The sequence below is a fragment of the Canis lupus genome, chromosome 36 (assembly GCF_048164855.1).
Source record: "Canis lupus baileyi chromosome 36, mCanLup2.hap1, whole genome shotgun sequence".
Lineage (NCBI taxonomy): Eukaryota > Metazoa > Chordata > Mammalia > Carnivora > Canidae > Canis > Canis lupus.
The window spans coordinates 623,221-645,735 of record NC_132873.1 but is presented as its reverse complement, the minus strand read 5'-3'; the positions used below and the strand labels follow the sequence as shown (position 1 = coordinate 645,735).

Sequence of the window (22,515 nt, the reverse complement as noted above, 5' to 3'; positions counted from 1 at the left end):
GATATGTTGTGGTTTGGTTCCAGACTACCATGATGAAGCAACTATTGCAATAAAGTGAGTCAAATGAATTTTTGGTTTCCCCGTGTATATAAAAGCTATGTTTGCACAATACTGTGGCCTATAAAGTGTGCATTAGCATTATGTCTCAAAAATGTCTTCATTAAAAAATACTTTATTGCTCAAAAATGCTAACCATCATCTGAGCTTCCAGTAAGTCGTAGTCCCTTTGCTGGTGGAGGGTCTTCCCTCCATGCTGATGGGGCAGGGTGTAGGTGCCTAAGTGGGGGTGGCTGTACCAGTTTCTTAAAACAAGACAACAAAGATGTGCGCCACATCTATCGAGTCTTCCTTTCCTGAGCAGCTTCTGTGCATCATGCAGTGCAGTTTGATAATGCTTTACCCATAGTAAACTTCTTTCAGAGTAGAGTCAATCCTCCCAAACCCTGCTGCGGTTTTATCAACTGATTTTATGTAATGTTCTAAATCCTTTGTTGTCATTTTAACAATCATCAAGGCATCCTCCCCAGGAGTAGATCCCATCTCAAGAAGACACTTTTTCTGCTCATCCCTAAGGAGCAACTCCTTGTTGGTTGGAGTTTGGTCAAGAGAACACAGCCATGCAATCTCATCCTCAGGCTCCACTTTCGGTTTTTGTTCTCTGGCTCCTTCCACCCTATCAGCAGTACTTGCCCCATCAAGCCTCGAATCCTCAGAGTCATCCATGAGGGCTGGAATCTACTTCTTCCAGACTCCTATTGGTGTTGATATTTTGACTCTTTTATGAATCATATATGATGCCATATTCCTAGAGGCATCTAGAGTGGTGAATCCTTTCTGGAAGGTTTTGCTTTCAATTTACTTTGCCCTGATCCATCAGGGGAATCATAACCTTGGTAGCTAGAGGCTTATTAACTGTATTTCTTAAATAGTAAGCTTGAAAGTTGAAATTATTCCTTTGTCAATGAATTGCAGAGTGGATGCCATGTTAGCAGGCATGAAAACAACATTCATCTCGTTGTCCATCTCCATCAGAGAGCTCTTGGGTGACCAGACACATTGTCAATGAGTAGTAATATTTTGAAAGGAATCTATTTTTTTTAAACAAAAGTTCTCAACACTGTGCTTAAAATATTCAGTAAACCATGTCATAAGCAGATGTACTGTCATCCAGGCTGTATTGTTCCATTTATAGTGTGCAGACAGAGTAGATTTAGCATCATCCTGAAGGCTCCTCGGATGCTCAGAATGGTAGGTGGGCATTGGCTTCCACTTAAGATTCACTAGCTGCATTAGCCTCTAACAGGAGAGTCAGCCTGTCCTTTGAGGCTTTGGAGCTGGGTATTGACATCTCTTTGGCTATGAAACTCCTAGATGGCATCTTCTTTGGGCTACACTAAAAATCTGTTGTTGAGTGTAGCCACTTTCCTGAATTCTCTGAGCTAGAGCTTCTGGAGCACCTGCTGCAGCATCTCCATCAGCACCTGCTGCTTCACCTTGTGCTTTTATGTGATGGAGGTGGCTTCTTCCCTCAGTCCTCAACAACCACCCTCTGCTGCCTTCAGACTTTCTTTCTGCAGCCTCCTCCCCTCTGTCAGCCTTCACAGAAGACAGTGAGAGCCTTGCTCTGGGTGAGGTTTTGCCTTAAGTTATGTTGAATTCCATCCAGACTATTCAGGCTTTCTCCATATTGGCAATAAATCTGTTTCCCTTTCTTATCCACCTGTTCACCAGACTAGCGCTTTTAATTTCCTTCAAGAACTCTTCCTATGCATTCACAGCCTGGCCAGCTGTTTGGCACAAGAGCTTCGCTTTCAGCCTGTCTCTGCTTTCAACATACCTTCCCCACTAAGCTAATTGTTTCCAGCTCTTGATTTAAAGTGAGAGACGTGAGACTCTTCTTTCCCCTGAACACCTAGAGGCTGGTGTAGGGTTATTAATTGGCTTGATTTCTACATTTTTGTGTCTACAGGGGATAGGGAACCTGAGGGTGGAGAAGTCCGAACACAGACATGTATTGATTAAATTGGCTGCCATATGGATGCTGTTTGTGGTGCCCCAAACCAATTAATGACAGAACAGCAAAGATCACTGATCATCACAGCAAATATATCATAATGATAAAGTTTGAAATATTGTACCTGTTACTAAAAATGCGGTGTAGGGACATGAAGTGAACAAATGTTGTTGGGAATATGGTACTGAGAGACTCACTCAACACAGGGTTGCCACAAATCTTCAACTCACTAAAAAAGCAACATCTAGAAAGCGTGATATAGCAAACAATCAAGTAAGGGCCTGTAGTAAGGCATTTTAAAATAAAAGTTAGTATTTCCATTAGCCAGTAGTCTTGTCACTTATGATGAGACAGATGATACACTGTGTGTCTTAACACTTCTTTCCTTTTTTAAAATTTTAAATTGTATTCCCGGATATAGGAAAATCGGAAAGTGGATTTGGGAACCTCAAATATAAACTTGCTGAAAATCTGCATCTTTTGCAGATAGAGATGCCTGGCATCCATTCTCACATCCAGAATTTGGCAGCTTTCAATCCTCCCCTGGGGGGCGAGGCCCGGCTCCCTCTGAGGTCCCCGTAACCAGAGGAGCCACTTCAAGGCACCATGTTAGCTTTTGCCCTCAATTCGCGTGCTGCTTTAATCTCTGCCTCCGCTCGCTCGGTATATGGAAATTTCCCTCTGTGGATCTTCCTGCCGTCCCTGTTGGAGGCCGGGTAATGCAGAAGGGCGCCCGGGAGTTATTACTGCTCCTAAATGCTGAGCTCATGCTCCTAGCCTAATGCTTTTATATTAGATTCTGGCTATTCAGATTGATTTTAAGATTGTGCACTGAAGTTAGACTTTGGGAGACTTGTCTTGATTTGCACTGTCTGTTCTCCGTCCAGACTCCTTTTAAGCTTCACACTTCTCTGCATTGATCTGATGCTGCGATATGCCTCAGGCCAGGTCCAGGTTGGGTGCACTGCGTGAGTGCTGCAGTCCACAACCGTGCACCTGAGTCTGTGGCCCTGGCTGGCCACACTGGCTCAGCCCCTCCGGCACACGCTCTTGTGTGTTTACTCGTGGGGAATGATGCGGTCCGTGGTTAAGTGGGGCTTTGTGATCGTGGTAACAGCATGCCCACCTTGACCTCGTCCTCTGTCTGCAAAGCCTGCTGCCCGTGTGCTTCCTGTGTCTTTGGTCTATGCCCCCGGGGAGTGGCTTTCACTGCTCCTTCCACCAACTCCATGTGTGTGCCCGTGTCCTCTCGGGGAGAGGTGCATCTCTGTGCACACGGTGCGAGTGGCTGTCTAATTTGACCCCTTAAAATAATGGGCTAAACATTCCTGGTCATGCTTGTTCCACCTGCAATTACAGCTGGTGAAGGGAAGTTTACAGGGGCGGAACCCTCCAGACCACTTATCCTCATGGGTCTCTTCTTAATTTTTATATAGAATCAAACCATAGGACCTTAGGATAGTATTTGGGCATATGTAATATTTATTTGATTCCTTTGTTTTGGGCCCAGGGCAGAATCCACTCCGTCGGCAGCACTGTTCGTCCCCTTGGTGGAAAGTGCTCCGTCTCTATTGTTTCCAGCTGGAAGGGGTCCTTAAACGTCGCCCCAGAGCCTCGCCGCACCTGCCCTAACCTGTGGTGCCGATGCTGAGCCCCGGCCTTGTCTTGCCCACCAGCTCTGATTCCCTGTCCTGCCATCTGTTCACCAGAGGTGGCCCCGGGTGCTCCAGGCTGTGTCACAGCTGTGAGGACGGACGCCTTAGGGTGTCTGCCTTAGGGAGGGGGTCTTCCTCCTCGGGGAGGGGGAGGTCCTTGGCCTTAGGGAGATGGGGATGTCCTCTGCCTCAGGGAGGGTCCGCCACAAGCTGGAGGCATTTAACTTCTCAGTCCTTGTCTCCTGGTTCAGTACTTTAGTTTTTAGTCCTCGGCCAAGTAAGGTGGTCGCCCGCCCACTCATCTTCTGATAAGCCCTGTTCTCTGAAAGCAGCTTTGTCTGGGGGTTCCAATGGGGCTTGTGTGCACAAGATTGCGGCACTCACAGTGGCTCCTCTTATTTATGTATGAGGAAATGGAGTTTTACTAGTACAGCCCGTCTGCCCGGGTGCAGGTAACCAGCTGTGACGTTCTTGGGGAGCCCCTTGTAGGTTCTGTTGATCAGGACCATGGACTCGAAGTACTTTTTCCAGCCATCGTTAACTGTGGAAATCAAATTAATAAATCCTGCTCATTTCCAGCATGTGCTGCTTCCTTCTATGAATTCACCTCGCATTTGCTAGTCGTCAGTGTCCTGGATCTGAACCTTGTCCTACGAGGCTTTGGGAGGAACCTGTGCAGGATGAATTTCCCCTGTTGCTTCGTTGTGCTGAGGTGCAGGTCCCCAGTCTGGAAGTCTCTGCTGTTGTGATTGCTTCTCCACACGTTGTCTCATCTCCCTCTGCCACGTTCCTGGATCAGACTGAGCAAAAGCAGGAGTGAAGCATTTCTGCCGTTGTGTCCTCCTTTCATCTGTGGATTGTTAACTCTGTGACTCCAATTTCTATACTGTTTACCTGCTGTCAACATTGATAAAGTGACAATTGAGTTCTGGGTTCAAAGGCAGAATTGCAAATTAGATTTTATCTTATCTACCAGGGCTGGGTTTGTTTCCTGGGAGAGAAACACCGTATTTTCTCTGTATGTTTCCCATGTGCAAAACCTTGTTTTGTTCTGTTGTTTTTGGAGTTTTATGTTGGACTGTGTGGAATTCCAGTATGTATAATGATAAAACAGCATGCTTCTAATAGTTTTCATTAGCAAACATGAGCTCCTAAGCTCCGATTTTCCTCATTTGGTGGGAAGGAGGAGGAACAGCTGGAGGAGGGAAGTCTGAGGTCAGCCTCTAAGGAGTAAACAGATGCTGAGTCTCATAACGTTACTTCATTTTGATATCCAAACTGTGTGACAGCAAAAGGATGGTATTTTTATTTATGTCACATGGATTTTTCTGTTGTAAATTCAGACTGAACCTGGTGACAGTGATCTTTAGTGCTATACACAAATCTGCAGAGTTTTAGATGTGGGCTGTGATGATGATGAATAAATCATGCTGATACGGGCTGTATTTTAGTATTATTTATGTGAGATGCTATCTTGCCTTATCATCCATGCTTTATGTTGGGGTGGCTGTCTCAGACTTTTCAGCCTGGAATCTGTCCACGCTGGTTTCTCCTGGGGGAAAATGAAGCTTTGATTATTTCTGTTTTTGAATGAATTTCTAAGATGTGAGCCCAGCATTATTTAAGTAAATGGTACATTTTGCTGTTTAGTTATTTATTTAGAACATATTTACTCCCTTGTGACACTTGTATTGATTTCATACTCATGTCAAAAAGGCAGTTAGCATCTGGCAAGATAGTTTTGACATTTTATTTTTAAAATTTCTTATGAATTTTATCCATGATGCATCAGTTGCTTCAAATGTGAATACTTATAAATTATTTAAAGGCGTTAGTTTTCAAGATGGTTATGTGCTTTATTTCCAGCTAGTTTAAAAAGATTTTCATATTTTTTTCCTTTTATTATTTATTTTTAGGGAGTACAACTAACCGTAAGGATACCACAAGAAACAGGCATTTAGGAGAAAGAAAATGGTTTTTGCTGTCCTGGAAGCCATTATTTTGTGTGTCTTAAGGCCTGACACACATGATTGCATGTTCATGGGACTTACCCCTTAAGATGTAGGTGACACTGCCCACTGAGGGCTGCCAGTGGGTGTGCCTGCGGGACCCTTGCTCTTGGAAGGCCACGTATTTCTGTTCTGATGTTCGATTCAGAAAGTCTAGTAACCGTGACTCTGTAAGACGTTTACCTACAGAAAGATGAACCATCTCACTCATTTTATGATCTCCATGAAGCATTGTGGCTTGGAGCAGGTGCCCATCTTCACGGCCCTATGACCCATGGTGCTCTGAGTTAGCTTCAGGGCACAGGAGCAGGAGACAGTCAAGATTGGGCACCATGGTGGGTAATCTGAAAAATGTGCTGTGGTTTCTAAGGATGATTTTTTTTTTTTTTTTTTGCATCTAAGGATGATTTTAAAGAAAGGCTCCAGAAATAGGGCAACTGTTAGCCTCCTTGGATATCCACTGCTCCCTGAGGGCGCTGTGTTTCTGCACATCAGGTACACGGTCAGCTTACCGTCTTGTAATCGTCTGTCTGTGAGTGGCTGTCCCTGTTCTGGGTGGAACGCATGCTTATCTGATGCCATCCGAGTCGGGAAGCCCTAGAGAGCAGATCCTTGCAGACTAGATGTGTCGGGCCTGGAAAAAATGCTCAGATGGGGGTTTCACATAGCTTTCTGCCATTATGCCTCCTGGTGCTTCAGGTCCTCTGTGGTCAAGGTGACATAGGAGAACTTGAAGAAATGGAATTTCCCCCTTGGGGAGGTTTTGATTACCATTTGTTCTGACTTTGGTCAACAGGAAAGGTTGCCTGGTCTCTCTGCAGACATCCTTGTCAACCGACCGAGCACACACTCAAAGCCAGTGACGGCCCCACCCACACCTGCCGTCCCAGGTCCCACTGGTGGCTGGCATCCCCTTCTCTACTGCAAGGGCCCATTGATACCTCCTCTTCTTGCTGTATGTGTGTGCAGCTTTGCACAGTCCTAGGCCCTTTTATTATTTTTGCCTTTTGTTTGTAATAAGCCACCCCAACTAGTGCCTTTGAGCTTGGGGGTCCGTGAACCTCTCTGTTATTGTTGACTGCTGTTTCCCTGAAGCCCTCAGAGTGACCGCAGCGCCGGGCAGGACTGCTGTGCCCCTCCCAGCTACGCACTGCTTACCATCAGGGAAGTGACACCTCCCTGTGCCCTGCCCCAGCACATTTGTTCCTTGGGTCTTTCTTGCTCATGGAGGTAGTGCTACAGGTTTGCTTCTTTAGCAAAAGAACATGCCCTCTCTATCTGCACTCTGAGAGCTTGAAAGTACAGTAATTAAAATAGATGCTCAATTTTGCTCTGTGGAAAGGCATAGCCAGTCACCATGCGTCACAACAAAGAAAACCACATCTCCAGTGCGGGGTTTTTAATTATGCCAAGACCTCCCATCTCTTCCCAGGCTGGTGGCAGGATAAAGCTGAACTTAATAAACTGTAATAAGAAAACTAAAAGCCTCCTTTGTCTTCATAACGAATACGCACACGTCGTTTTGAATCGAAGCTGGAATGTGAAGGGCCGACAGCTGGCCAGGAGGCTGCGGTGTACGCAAGGTCGGTCAGGAATCTGGGTCAGCCTGTCTGGATGCCGGCGCCGGGGGTGGGGTGGGGGTGGCCATGTCCCTGACGCCAGGCTGCTCCCGCGCAGGGGGCTGATAACACAGTATGGAGTGGGCTTCTGGCAGTTTCCTCTGTGGCGCCAGCCCAGGGGATGTCATCGCTGATTTACAGAAGGGCGACCTGGCGTGGAAGGCGCACTTCTGGTCCCGCTTTGATTCCTCCCTGTGTGCATGACCAGCTTGTGTCCTCACAACTGTTGCTTCCCTAGGACGCTGTCTCTGGCTTCCTTCGCCCGACATCACCCTGGTTTTCCTTCTTGTGTGGCTGTGTCTTTGTTGGTTTTCCCCAAACGCACATCTTCGTTTCAGGGTTTCCCGGCCTCTGGCTGCCTCGGGTGGGCTCCCGGAGCTGCCGTGACCTTTACCACTTGGGTTGTTACTGCCATGGGTGGAGCCCCAGAGCCGTGGGCCCCTCCCACTGTCCTCAGACCCAGGCCCCAAACCTGCTGTGCATTGTCTGTCCCTCTGCCCTGAAGATGCAGCTGCCCCCTGCCCCGCCCTCGTGTGATGCCCAGGCCCAGGCCGTGCCCTGGGAGGGAGACCAGCGTGTCCTCCCCGTTCCCTGCCCCGCACTCCTGCTGGGTGTCGTCTTCGCTATACGGACATTCCTTATCTCTGCTGTTGTTCCACCCCATGCGGTGGATTGTTCATGTCCTTCCCCGTGGAAGCAGGATCCTCCGGTCTCCCTGGACTCGGGCCACAGAGCAGCTCCGGAGCCGCCATGTCCCCCACCTGGACTAACCCGTCTGCCTCCTGCGCGCCTTCTCATCTCGGTACACACCCCGGCTTCTTCCTGGGTTTCTCTCCCTCGCTGCCGCAACATCCTGCTGTTTCAGGGTTGTTCTGTGGTATCTGACAGGGTGATCCCCTCTTCCTGATGTGCTGCTTCATCCGGACAAGTTTTATTTTTATTTTATTTTATTTTATTTTATTTTATTTTATTTTATTTTATTTTCTTTAATTTTATTTATTTAATTTTATTTATTTTATTTATTTAATTTTATTTATCTTATTAATTTAATTTTACTTTAATTTTATTTATTTTATTTTATTTTATTTTATTTATTTTCTTTAATTTTATTTCTTTAATTTTATTAATTTTATTAATTTAATTTATTTTATTTTATTTTTATTTTATTTTTTTATTTATGATAGTCACAGAGAGAGAGAGAGAGAGGCGCAGAGACATAGGCAGAGGGAGAAGCAGGCTCCATGCACCGGGAGCCTGATGTGGGATTCGATCCCGGGTCTCCAGGATCGCGCCCTGGGCCAAAGGCAGGCGCCAAACCGCTGCGCCATCCAGGGATCCCTATTTATTTTATTTTAATTTAATTTTACTTTAATTTAATTTAATTTATTTTATTTTTTTATTTTATTTTATTTTACTTAATTTAATTTAACTTAATTTTATTATTTTCGGGTAAGTTTTAAAATCATGTTTCCAGTTTCTTTTTTTTAATTTTTTTTTAATTTTTTTATTTATTTATGATAGAGAGAGAGAGAGAGAGAGAGGGGCAGAGACACAGGCAGAGGGAGAAGCAGGCTCCATGCACTGGGAGCCCGACGTGGGATTTGATCCCGGGTCTCCAGGATCGTGCCCTGGGCCAAAGGCAGGTGCTAAACCACTGCGCCACCCAGGGATCCCTCCAGTTTCTGCAGTGTCACATTTGGAATATGATGGCACTGTGTTGGGTTTGCAGACCCCCAGTGTCGGGTCTGTCCCCTCGTGGGCGACACGTCTGCTTTCACTCGAACATGCGTCGGATAGGTCATCTCCCTTAGTACTGCATTCACTGTCCTCGCAGCCCAGCTTGTGCTGTTCTGGGGAACCACTGCAGGTGGGAAGTGTGTGTGGCTTCCACGCGGTTTCTTCCTGCTCTGGCCGGTTCAGTACACGTGGCTTCGTGACACATGGTCACCTTTACTGTTTCCACATCACAGAATCTCCTTCCTGTTTTCTGCAGTTTCGCCCCCAATGTCACATGTTCTGTGTTCCTATCTCGACTCTCTGTTTATTTTGGGGGCCCTCACATTGGTTTTTATTTTTTAATGCAATCTGAGTCGTCCCCTTTCTTGGTGATTTTTTCCTATTTAATGTAGCCTGTGTTTTGTGTTATTCTTGTTTAAACTTATTTTATTGCTTAAAAACTCAAAAAATTTTTGCATACCTTGTGAGTTTTATGTGCTTTCTTCTCGTTCTTCCCCAGAAATGTAAAGGAATTCATTCTGCTGCTTAAAATTCTATTTTAAATAATATGTTGATATCCTTACTTCTTGATCATTCAATTTCAAATCAACCATTAGGAATTATTATCCTCACACTTGTAACTATGACTCAACTATCCTTCTACCCCAGGACTGTTTCTCTCTTTAAAATAAAAACAAGGCTTTATTGAGATATTATTCACACAATTCACCCACTGAAGTTTTTAACCCAGTGACTTTTACCATATGCAATGATCACCATGGCAAATTTTAGAACATCCTGTCCTCTGAAGGGAGACTCTGCATGAGCCGTCACCCTTGTGCTCCCGCCCCTGCCCCCTCCCCCCATTCCTGGGCATTTCCCATAGGTGCCGTCCTAGGACACATGGGCTTTCGTGACTGGACTTTGTCACTTAGCAAAATCTTCCCAAGGTTGAGTTTGTCATGTTGTAACAGGTGCCAGAACTCTGTCCCTTTCAAAATTTTGTATTTCTCTTAATTTTGGAAAACTTAAAACCTATTCTTATTGTGGCAGAATGTATGTGATGTGCCCTCTACCATCTTTACCATTATACCCATCTCTAAGTGTGCACCTCCAGGGCATTAAGTATGTTCACGTTACTCTACAGCCATCCCCACCAGCCATCTCTAAATCTTTTCTGTCATCTGTTCACGCCAAACCCAGAGTCAGGAAGTTTACTGCTACGTGTCCTCCTAAGGGGTGTGTGGACTGAGCCCTCATCCATCCTGAGCCTGGTGTGAGATCAGGGCTGCCCTTTGTTCACTGGCACGTGGATGGTCTTGGCTCTCTTGTTGGAAATGAGCTGCCCATAAAACATGTGGGGTGACTTCTGGATTCCCAGTGGTGTCACGCTGCTGCCTCTGTGCCCCTGTCCCAGGCTGGTTCTTACTGCTTGGCAGCGCATCTACAATTCCGCACATGAGTCCTTCCACCTTTGGGATTGTTTTGACTGCCCTGGGTCCCTTGCAATCCCATGTAAATCTTAGAACCACCTTTGCTCATTTCCACAAAAAAGTTAGGTTCCTGAGAGGTGTTGAATTTGTAGCTTGGTTTGGGGACTCCTGCCTCCCTAGCAGTGTGACATCTTCTGCCTCATGAGCGTGGAATGTCTTCTCATTTTTAGGTTTTTAATTTTCACAATATTTTATAGTTTTCAGAGTATACATTTTTTCACTTTTTATGTTAAGTTTATTCCAAAGTATCTTATTCTATTTGATATAGTTGTGAACGGAATTTTTTTTTATAAATTTATTTTTTATTGGTGTTCAATTTGCCAACATATAGAATAACACCCAGTGCTCATCCCATCAAGTGCCCACCTCAGTGGCGGGGGGTGGGGGTGACTAGTGATGGGCACTGAGGAATTGTTTCTTTAGTTTTATTTACATATTGTTCAAGTGTATAGAATTATAATTTTTTTAGATTGATCTTGTGTCCTTCGACTTTGCTGAACTCATTTAGTCTCATTGTTTGCAGTGGATTCCTAAGACTATTTTATACATGGATCATGTGTTAGAGGGCAGAGGAGGGACAGTAAAGTCTCCCCATAAACTGGGAAGCAGTTTGAGACTGGGACAGTGAAGCCAGCCACTCCGTTCAGTTCTCACAGAGTTTTTTCAGAGTAACAGCCAACGGGGGATGGGGTAGAGGATGACCTGTGGCAGCTGCGTAGATACTCTCTATACAATCTAGAGCTTAGTCCAAATATTTTGTAGTGAAAGGACACACAGAAGGGCATTGTCGTGAGATCAGAGGGTTTCAGAAGCACCTTCAAGGGCTTGCATCACCTGAGTGTCAGCTAACCTTCCGTTGGATCTCGTGGCCCACCTGTGCGTCGGCAGGGGGAGGAGTACTGTGTTACCTCTAACAGATCCGTGGGAGGCCAGCCACGCCTCCCCCATCCTGGCCTGGGCAGGCACTTCTGAGGCTGTGGAACTGGAACACGTAGCCCCAGGAGAGGCCGTAGAGCAAACGGGAACGAGATGGCGGGCCAAGGATGGAGTCGGTATTGGCAGCATTCCCGCAGTCATGTCATCAGCACGTAGGGCTGGCTTTACCTCTTCTTCCTTTCCAGTCTAGGTGCCTTTGTTTTCATTGCCTAAGTGTCCCGGGTAGGACCCCCAGTACAGTGTGAATGGAGGGCGTGAGAGCCCACAGCTTTGTCTTGCTCTGATCTCAGGGAGAAGGCCGTATTTCACAGTAAGTATGAAGTTAGCTGAGAGTTTTGGGTTTTTTTTTTTTTTTTTTTTCAGATACCTCAACACTTTGAGAAAGGCTGCATCTATTCCTGGTTTCTTGAATGTTTTTATCAAGTTATTAATAAAAAACTGAGTTCATTTTTCCACTATCATATCAAGGATATTTGTACATATATTCGTCAGAGCTATTACTTCTTTGCCTTGTTTTCTTGTAATGTGTTTGGTTTCAGTACCGGGGTTACAGTGGCCTTGTAAGATGAGTTGGGCAGCATTCCCTTCTGTGTGTGTGTATGTGTGTTTGGAATGATGTGTGAAGAATTGGTATTAATTCTTAATGTTCTGGCAGAATTCAGAGAAGCCATCTGAGCCTGGGCATTTCTTTGTGGATACCTTTGATTACTAATTCACTGTCTTCACTGCTTTCTTTTGGAGGCAGATTTGATAGTTTGTCTTTCTAGTAATTTGTCCAATTTTTTTCTAAGTTATGTAATTTGTTGGCCTACACATGTTCATTGTATTCCTTCATTATAATTCTCTTTATTTCCATAGGTCTGTAGGGTCTGTAGCACTCCCCCAAGCTTCATTTCTGATTCTGGTCATTTGACCCTTCTCTTTTTCTTTTGATCATCAGGACTAAGGATTTGTTGATTTTGTTGATCTTGTCCAAGAACTAGCTTTTGGTTTTATTTTCCACTTTTGTTTCTATATTCTCTGTTTCATAAATTTTTGCTTCAGTCTCTATTATTTTCCTCTCTTCTTGTTTTAGGTGTGATTAGCTCTTTTTTCAGTGTTTTATGTTGGAAGGTTACCTTACTTATTTGAGTTCTTTCTTTTTTCTGAGTCTAGGCATTAACTGCTATACATTTCCCTCTAAACACTGTAGTAGCTGCACCCTGTAAATTTTAGTATATATGTCTTCATTTTCATTAATCTCAAAGTATTTTATGATTTCCTTTTGGATTTGTTCATTGTTCCATTGGCTTATTGGGAGCACATTGTTTAATTGCCACATATTTGTGTTTCCCAGTTTTTTTTATTGGCTTTTAATTTCATTCCATTGCAGTTAAATAACATAATTTACACGATTTCTCTCCTTTTACATTCGTCGAACTTGGTTTTATGACTTAGCCTATGGTCTCTCCTGGGGAGTGTTGCATGTGCGCTTGAGCAGATGGTATGTTCTGTTGACGTCCTTGGGTGGAAAGTTGTGCAGATGTCAGCTGGGTTAGCTGCCTTGGAGTGTCCATTGTTGATCGTCTGTCCATTTGTTCTGCCCATTGCTGAGAGTGAGGTGTTGAAGGCTCCAACTGTTGTCGTCAAATGTCTCCCTTCATTTTCCTTCATTCTTGTGTCTTGGATTTTGGTGTTCTGTTCTTAAAGTACATATATATTTATAGCTGTTACATGTTTCTGATGGATTGATCCTTCTGTGGTTATCAGATGTCCCTTTTTATCTCTGATAACACTGGCTTCTCAGTCTGTTTTCTCTAATATCCGCATAGGCATGCTTAACTTTCTTGCGGTTGCCATTTGCTTGGTATTGTTTCCATCCTTTCACTTCCAGTCTGTTGTATCTTTGAGTCTCCAGAGTGTCTCCTCTACTACCATTAAGTAGGATCATGGTTTGTTGTTTTTAATCCCCTCTGACAAACTCTGCCTTTGTTTTGGTGGTTTGGTCCATTCACATTTAATATTATTGACATAGTTGGTATTTCATCTGCCATTCCACTTTTTGTTTCCATCTGTCTCAAGTCTTTTATGTTCCTCTCCTTCTCATTGCTTTTCCTTCGAATTATGTGAATAGTTTCTAACGTGTTTTAATTTCTTAAGTATTTTTTTCCACTATGTATTTATTAGTTTTTTTTTTTTTTTGGTTGCTCTAGGATCTACCATGTACACACTACTCTGTTAGAATCAGCTTTAGATCTATGCAATAACTTAGTTTGGTTTCTGTTTTTCCGGGAAAGTTATTATTTGCCTTCACTGTTGAGGACTAATGGCTGCATATTGGATTATTGATTTTTTTTTTTTTTGAGTACTTTCAATATGTTGTCCCTCTGACTTCTGGCCTCTGTCATTTCTGCTGAGAAACCAGATGTTAATCTTACTGGGTTTCTCTTATAAGTAAGGCGTTTCTCTCTTTTGGCTTTCATGATTTTCTCCTTGTCTTTGACCTTCTGCATCTTAACACTCGTGTGTCTGTTTGTGGATCTCTTTGAATTTACCCTGCTGAGTTTGTTGAGTTCTTCCCAGAAACGTAGGTTGTTGTTTCTCAAGAAGTTTGGGAAGTGATTATTTCTTTGAATGTCTTTTCTCTTCCTCTCATTTCTTTCTGGTTGTCCTGTTACGCATATGTTTGTAGGCTTGGTGGTATCTCAGCTTTCCGAGGCTGTCACTCTGTGTTCTTCAGCTCTATCGCTTATCTTTGAGTTTGTTTATTCTTTCCTCCATCAGTTCAGAGCTACTGTTGTGCTCTTAAAGTTAGTTTATATTTTCATTATTTTACTTTTTAGCACTAGAATTTCTATTTAAAAAGATAATTTCTCTTTATTCCTGTTCTGTATTTGTCCCATTGTATATGTCCCATTGTATATGTCCCATCATATCTTCCTTTACTTCTTTAATCATGGTTTTCCATTAGTTCCACTATGTTTATAGTGGGTATGTTACTGAGAGATCTTAAACATTCATGCACATAGGTGAGTTAACAAGGCACAGAGTATTTAATGTGTTTATTAACTGGATTGTGGTAATCATCTCACAAGTATATGTGTATATCAAATCATCATGTTGAATACCTTAAATATATACAGTTTTAGTTGTCATTTATTGCTCAGTAAAGCTTAAAAAAATAGAGTAAGGGGCTTCCGGTGTCCTTACTGACCAAATCTATCAAAGTTATGTGTTAAAAAAAAAACTTGAGTGTTTAATAATTTAACTTAATATATTTTACCTGACATAAATAACATCTGAATACATTGTATGTAGGATCCCAGAGGAAATCTAGGTGTGTTTCTGTTTGGGCTTGGCCAATGGATTCACCGAGGGGATTCTCTGTTCTCATCCAGAGAACATAAATCGTGTCCCCCTTGGCTGCTGGGTGGAGAACTCTCTGCTCTCCCAGGAGTCATTTGCAAAGTCTGCTTACAGGATGGTCAGCCCCTGAGGTGGTGGCTGTTCTGTTGTTTGAATGGAGTGCTCAGGGATGGAGATCCAGGCACCTGGTGCTGCCCATCAGTATACTTCCTTGCTTTTCCCTGTCAGCACTCACCTGCACTGTCAGGGGCTTTATCCCCAGTTTGGGTTTGTCCTGTGAGGACCTCTTCCTGCCCCTAAGAACAGCTGTGCTATTTGTTGACACAGAACCTGGTCCTTGGGCCCCTGTGGTTACTTACTCCTTTCATCTCTCCCATCTTGTCTTTGAGGTCATTCCTTGGGGGTCAGACCTTTGCCAATCGGTTTAGTTACATTAGACACGACCTCCTCCCCAACTGTCCCCTTCCTAATCTTTCATTTTCCTCCTTGACAAAATTCCAAACGTGAGCTGATTCCATAATGAATCTTCTCCTTACCTGAAAGATGATTTCTGCCAATGAGAACCTTATATCCTTGCAGAGAACTTTGAGGAAAACCCAGCCTCCCACCCAGGGGTCTCCACTTAGCGCCCACGTTCCCAGCACCCTGTCTCTCCCTGTGGTGGGATTCTGCATCTCTGCTCCTTCCTCAGCTTCCCCTGCCTGCTTCCTTATGCATTTACTCTCTGCAAGCAGCACGCTTTCGTGTTTTGCACATAGGTCGTCGGGTGTCGGAGGAAAGCCATCTGTGTCTTTGTCCTCTCTGCATTTACCTCCTTGGCTCTCTGGGAGGCTGAGGCTTCGAAGCATCCTGCCTGCCAGGGGTTCTTCTGCTCACTGTGTTCTTGACTTCTTCCCCTTCTATTCCCTTTGACCTCATTCCATCAGCTTTGTTCTCTGTCTTCACCCCTCTCAATGGGAATATGACCATGTCCACTTAGCCAGGTTCCATGCTTCTGTTCTTCCCTCCCAAGCTCCTGGTGCTCCACATTTGCTGCCAGATCCATGCCCCTCAGGTGTGTATCTGCCTGGGTTCTGTGTGCAGCCCTGTCACGGGTGCTCTGGATCGTGTCCAGACTTGGGAAGGACTCTGTCCCTGGTGACTGTCGTGTGTAATCACTCCACAGACTTGGTGACATCAGTCATGCTGGTGACTTCATGTAGGGGCCCCTGCTGACAGACCTTTCCTCCCCTCTTGTGGAACAGCTCCTCCCTCATTGGCTCAGCACAGGTGTGATTTCCTCTGAGAAATTCCTGCCTCCTACCAGCGCCTCTTCAGGCATAGCTGTGATGCTCTGAATGCTACTCTGGAACAGCATGCATGCTGTTAATTTGTAGGATTTGTAGCTGGTCACACCATGTCCTCTCTAATTGGACAGCCAGCTTTTTATGCAGGACCTTCACCGTGGCACGGGCTCGGGGGTGCTCAGTAAGTGGTTTAATAAATGAGTAAGAGCCATCCACCTCCATTTTGCAGAGCTAAAGCGATAAAGCTAAAGAACTTGCAAAAATTACATGCAGTGTGACTTACGGTAATAAATATAATCTTACATATTTTAAAGTAGAATATTCCTTTTTAAAACAATTCAGCAAAGTTGTACAATCGAGAATGAGGATTTTTACTTTTCAGAAAATTAATAGACAATCTTTATTTCAGCTATAAAACTCTCTCCAGTGATAATAGGTCTACATGGGCTTTACGTGACCATGAATCTCATTTGCCCTTAGTTTTATATAAGACACTTGTCCCCTATAAGTTGGCTGATAGAATACTTCACCAGGTATCTAATTTCTCTTCTTTTCCCCGTTTCTCAGATTATTATATTTTGAAAGCACAACTGCATCTTCCTACTTCTCTTCCCTGAGTTTATTCAGCAGCAATGTTTGAATTATTCTCATACGAAAGCTCACCATGGTGTGTGTAATACGTAGTATTTAAGATCATTACCTGTTTTTTGCCCATTCTGGGCAGTAAGATCTTGATGTCATAGTCAAGTAACATCCTCCAGTCCAGAAAGTTTCCTGTAATGGTTAAGATGGTTCCTTCCTGGAGAAATCAGTGAAGGCAGTCAGAGACATTTAGCATGAGAAACACCTACCTGCGTGTGTGTGTGTGTGTGTGTGTGCACGCAGACATATATGTGCTTATGTGTACAGCTCTGACCTGACCCTGCCTGTGGCAGACGGGGTATGAGACTCAGGAGATTTAGTTAATTCACTTAGCTTGTTACCAAAAGCAGTGGACACCCCTATTGAATGATTCCTGTCCCTGGCTTTGTTCTCTCCGCCCCTTGCAGCTGATACTTCTGGGATGTTGTTTTGCCCTGTCAACGTCTCTTTCTCAGTCTGTTTAAGAATAATTGCTCAGAAGTGATGCTATGAGTTGAGTTTTGTAGACAGCAGTGCTGAGGTTTGCTCCTTCCATATTCTTAGCAATGGCATGGTTGTGTTACATGTCCTCTTCAGTCTCCATCTCTGTCTGTTGCTGTGTTACGAGCTGACTGTGAGTAGTGTAGACCATGCTGATAGGGTGGATCCATTCTGCTCATTTCTGTAGGAAGAAGAGCTTTCCAGCTGGGGTCTAGGCAGAATCCTGTTTCCACCATCAGGCAAGCCCTAATGGCGTTGCCCTCGCCTGCCCTGAGGGCTCTCTTGTAGCAGCTTGGGGCTGCTCCCTCACCTCCCACAGACTCGCTGTTGGGCGTCGTGCCGGGTGTGTAATGAGCCAGAGCCAGGCAGAGCTGGCTTAGGACACTGCAGAGGTCACCACATTTCCATCACTCGGCTGCACAGAAGTTTAGAGTAACGATCCAGAGATGTTTAGTTTCTGATAGAAACATTTAAGGAAAGTTACCTGACTTTAAGCAGTAACAGAGTTCATCCCATATCAGAGTAGAAGTCTTTTGTGCAGGACTTTAAAAAGTCCTCAATATGCTAATTATCACGAGTCACCAAGGTGAGCATGTGATTGGTATTTAGTATTCCTTCATCTTCTTTGATCCTGAAACTCTCTCTTCCCTCAAGGAAATAGAATTTGGAAAACACAGTTCTAGACTAATGGAAGATCACAAATAGGAGTCCCCTCAAATTCTTTCTTCTTATTGCAGTGTAGTTGACGTACAGTATAGTGTTAGTATCTGGTGTAGGACAGAGTGATTCATCATGTCTGTACGTCTCCTGGTGCTCGTCACAACAGGTGTGCTCCTTCATCCCCATCACCTGATTCCCATTCCCCCACCTACCTCCCCTCTAGAGTTAAAAGTCTCTTTATCTCTCTATTTTTAAGAAATTTTACTTGAGAGAGAGAGAAGGCATGCATGCATGTGTGCATGTGAGCAGTGGGTAAGAGTGAAGGGAGAGTGAGAAGCAGACTACCCCTCCCTGAGCAGGGAGCCCAACATAGGACTTTGATCCCAGGACCCTGAGATGACCTGAGCTGAAGGCACTTAAATGACTGAGCCACCCAGGTGCCCCTGTTTATATCCCCTTTTTGATTTTATTTCTTAAATTCTACATAGGAGTGAAATCATATGGTATTTGTCTTTCTCTGACTTATTTTACTTAACATAATACCCTCTAGGTCCATCGATGTCATTGAAAATGGCAAAATGTCATTCTTTGTGATGACTGAGTCATGTTCCATTGTGTATAGACCACATCTTTATCCATTCATCAGTCCATGGGCACTTGGGACGCTTCTGTGTCTTGGCTCTTGTGAATAACACTGCAGTAAACCTCGAGGTGCAAGTATCTTTTAAGTTAGTGTCTTGTTTTCTTTGGATAAATCCCTTTCCTGCCTTACTTCTCTACTCAGCCCCATTTTTTTTTTCTCAGCCCCATTTAAGGTCATGTTTCTTCCCGGGGTCTGGTGAAGGGGTCTTCCCTACTCTATCCATGTGTCGCCCAGCCCACTGTCCATATCCCACGTGGAGGAACTCGAGCCTGGGGACTAGTCAGGACAGACCCAGGACTTACATCCTGCCCACACACTCCCTGAGTCCTTGTTGCAAGATGCACACTTGGTTGTCAGGTCTCAGGGTTTTCAAAGCCTCTCTGTCTCTGTGGGATGGAACCTAAACTCTGAGATCCTGGAACTCTGCTCTGCACAAGCCTCTGGGCCCACGCCTTCCCTCCTGTGAGCACACTGTGTCCACCCTTGACCAACCTGCTGCACCCCTGTCTGTTTTGTCCTTGCCCTGGACTCGGAGCCCCAGGGCTCCTTCTGCCTGGCCTCTCCCCTCGGACTTTCTCCAAGGAGGCCTCTGAGTCGCCTTCCTGTCCCTGTGCTTCTCTGTGCATTTCTTCCCTCTTCTGTTCTGCTGCTGTCATGCCTGCAGGTCTGCTCCCCTCCCTCCCCACGACGCACTACTTCTGGGGAGAGGCTTGGGGTGTCTGCCGTCACTCCCTCCAGCCCAGAGCTGCCCTTCAAATGCTCAAGGAAGAATTTGTGTTTTTTTGCAGGTATGAGAAAGGCAGGACACAGCCCGCCGGGGGCTGCATCTGGTTACGGGCATGAGGCCTTTGTGATGAAGGAGTCAAGGAGGGTGTTCCATCCTGGCTTAATTTGGAAAAAAAAATTCCATAGAAAAGTGAAGAAAGGTTACTGGTGGGGTTGAGAATCTGAGTGTCCAAAAGGTCAGGTAGTGCAGGGAATTTAAATGGTGCCGCTGTTAATCCAGTGTGTGTAGGACAGAGAAACCCCAGGAACCTCCCTGGTCGCCCATGACTGTTTCCTCTGGGGGCATCCGTTCTCCCCAGGGGTCAGGACTGCAGGCAGGCTGGCAGGTGGACACTCCTGCCAAATGCAGGCATCTGCTGGGGCCACAAAGGAGAGGGAAGTCCCCGGCCTTGGGGACCCACAGCAGGGTGCACATCGGACTCCTCTACACACGTGTCTCCATCCCCAAGCGGGCGTGGGATGGGTGGTGCTAAGCATGTGGCGGTTCTGGGGGACACAGCAGGCTGCGGTGGCCTGGGAGTGTCTAACATACACGACAAAGTGCTCCGAAGACAAGAGTCTCACCACAAAGGGAATTTGAAATAAAAGGCAGCATGGTCCAGGCCGCCTGGGAGCCAGGGAGGGGAATGTGCTGGGGGCTCCACCGTGGGGCCGCAGGTGCACAAGGTTGTGTGGTGTGCGTGGGGGGCAGCACACGGGACGGTGCGTGAGTGCTCACAGGTGCTGCCACAGGATGGCTGCTGTCGAAACCCAGCAAGAAGCAGGTGTAGGCGAGGCCGTGGGGGAAGGAGCCCTCACACCTGTGGCTGGTGCACGTCCCTCAGGAGGTAAACATTGGACTAGCATATGACCTAGAATTTCATTTCCAACCCCAAATGCTAGAGGCAGGGATGCAGGCCGTCGTTATCACCGTGCTCACTGCTGCCAGGAGGTGGTGTGTTGTGAGGTGTTCACGCGGATCTGGGGGCCAAGAAGCCACTGTGTACACACATGCACAACATACGTTCATGTATCTGTCTTGTTGCCCAGCCGGTTGTGTTCCTCCATAGAGCCCCAACTAATACGACATTTCTCTGTTGAATAGAATGGAAGAAAAATGGTCTGGAATCACCTTGAAGGATTGTTTCATGTGTTTTAACTGTGCCAAGATGATCGATTAAAAGAACATGCACTTGTGATTTATCTCAGTTACGTATGCTCTGTGCACTCAAATTTTCTTACACTGCAAATAAATTTAATTAAATTTAATTAAATGGATGGAACCAATATGCACCCTTGTCTACAGTAGAGAAGTAATGTGAGGGCAGAGGGTGTTGGTAATAGCTGGTCCCACGGTCCTGGGCGAGGACCTGCTGTCCAGGCGCTGCCCCGGTGCCAGCCCCCAGCCCCGGGAAGCGGTGGCAGGAGCCTTCTAGCAGGAGTCAGCCCTCCAGGCGGGACGCTGTGGCTCAGGACCGAGTCCACCTGCCCTCTCATCTGTCTGTGCATTCATGAGCTCTCCGCTCTTCGTGAAAATGTGTACAGAGCCAGCTCCGTGCTCGGTGCTCTAGCTCTGCGAGGCTGCTGGGTGACACAGGGCCATCTCCCCCGGGGCCTCCCCCTGGCGGTCTGCCAGGCCCGCAGCACGCCTTTTCATGGTCCCAGCACTCATTCTGAGACGTCAGAGCTCCCCTCAGCAGGTACTAAGAGGAGGATTCCTCTGTCCCCGCGGAGTGCTAGCGCTGCTGTGTTGGGAGACGTGGCCTCAGGTGAGGGCCTGGTCGTGGTAGTAAAGCTTCTTGCTTCTCCATGCAGGGGCGGAGGCTGTGCTTCTCCCCACAGGTACGGTCATAGGACTTCAGCTTTGCATCAAAACAGTGACAGCAGAAACCCCTCGTTTCTTGTGGGAGAAGCCTGGGCACCAGTCAGTGTGAGTGCTGGCTCCTTGCCCCCAGGGATCGCAGCGGGTGCTCCATATGGTGGGTGCCCCGGATGGCAAGTGCCCCAGACAGCAGGTGCCCTGGATGGTGGGTGCCCCAGATGGCAGGTGTTCCAGAAGGCAGGTGCCCTGGATGGCGGGTGCCCCGGATAGTAGGTGCTCCAGACCGTGGGCGCTTTGTGTGTCCTGCCTGAGACGGACTGTCACAAGGTGGGGCCACAGTGAGAGCAGGTGTGTGGTGTGGACATGCCAGGCCCGGGCCAGCCCTGCCATTGTGCCCTGTCCCAGCTGTGGGTCTGCCCACAGCCACAGAGTTCCTGCTGGTCAGACATCCTGCTGCAGAGGGTGTCCTTGGGAGGCCCCCATGCTGCTTGGGGGCAGCAGGGAAGAGCCCATGCCAGACACAGCCGACCCTGCTGCCCTCAGTGCGTGATGGGCCATGGCATGGACTGGGCTAACAGGGTAGGACCTGGGAAGTTCACTGTTACTCCTGTTTGCGTGAGTCTGCGGACCCCTCCCCCCACATGCCAAGCACAGCTGTGGGCACAGTGGTCACCATAGGACCCCACCGACAGTCCTGCCTCCACGGAGCTCCTGCTCCTGCCGCGTAGCCAGAGAGCACAGAGCCGTCAGACTGACTGCGAGGGAATGTGGTGAAGGACCAGGTGCAGAGCCAGAGCAGAGCGTTGCTGGGAAGTGGGGGAGGCTCTCGGAAGAGGAAGCTTCTGTGGGAACCTGAAGTGAGCCACTGAGAGGAGAGCGTGCCAGCAGAGGGCAGCCCGTGCAAGGGCCCTGTGGTGTGCTCGGCAGCTGGAAGAACAATAAAGGGCTGGGGTGGCCAGGGCCCTCGAGTGGGGCTGAGGTCAGGAGCTCCTGCCACACAGCTTGGGGACTTTGGGGAGTTTAGGGACTGGGTTACACAGGGCCATCTGCCCCGGGCCTCCCTCCGAGGAATCGTCAGAGTGTTCCAGGCCGAGACCATGATGAAGATCACCTGTGTTTGTGCTGCCCCATTATGGGTCCATGAGGGTGAAGCCAGCAGGCCTGTCAGGAGGATGTGAGGGTACTTGGGGGGCCGGGGCAGCGGTGGGCCGCAGGGGCCTGCCAGGGTCAGCTGCAGTGGGCGCAGGCTAGCAGCGGAGGCCTGGGGCCCGCTGGACGAGGCTGAGGCCCAAGCAGGGGATGGTGCAGTCACAAGCGAGCAGGGGGCCTAGGGGGTGGGAGGTCATTTGTGTGGGGGGCACATGAATGTCACAATCATGTGAGATGTGCACATGGTTATGTGTCAGCAGTGGTGGGTGTGACCTGGGGTC

General features: G+C 46.7%; 1 protein-coding gene across 11 annotated transcripts in view; it reads left to right on the top strand.

Moving 5' to 3' along the window:
- Window positions 1-22,515, top strand: part of DLGAP2 (DLG associated protein 2) — a 699,343-nt gene that overhangs the window by 124,147 nt on the left and 552,681 nt on the right. The window contains exon 3 of one of the 11 annotated variants that reach the window (XM_072812939.1): window positions 6,081-6,173. The exons of the other annotated variants lie outside the window; for them this stretch is intronic. The gene's annotated coding sequence lies outside the window, so the exon portion shown is untranslated. The remainder of the gene's footprint in view (window positions 1-6,080; window positions 6,174-22,515) is intronic. 11 annotated transcript variants of the gene reach the window in all.